The sequence below is a fragment of the Bactrocera latifrons genome, unplaced genomic scaffold, assembly GCF_001853355.1.
Source record: "Bactrocera latifrons isolate USDA-ARS-PBARC rearing strain unplaced genomic scaffold, ASM185335v1 scaffold_11, whole genome shotgun sequence".
Taxonomy (NCBI): Eukaryota; Metazoa; Arthropoda; class Insecta; order Diptera; family Tephritidae; genus Bactrocera; species Bactrocera latifrons.
The window spans coordinates 2,178,927-2,179,213 of NW_017534519.1; positions in this window are offsets into that span (position 1 = coordinate 2,178,927).

Below are 287 nucleotides of genomic sequence, written 5' to 3' on the forward strand. Positions count from 1 at the left end.
TAATAGACTCGAAAAATAAAATATTTCTTTCAGAGTGAGCCACGAAATTAGTTCATACACTGTTGGAGTGAGRCGGGTGTAAAAAAGGTAAATTCCCCTCAAAAACGCCCAAACGGTATTCGAGTAAGTGCCTGAGTGYGGATCAATTYGACAATTAATCATTATCTTCGGGCATTTATTTGTGTATAAGTTCAGAAGGTGAAGCGACGTTTGCGGGTGTGTATGTATTTGTGAATGTGACAGCAAACTTCGAAAACCTGGAAATGTCACATTGATGAGCTCTCAAA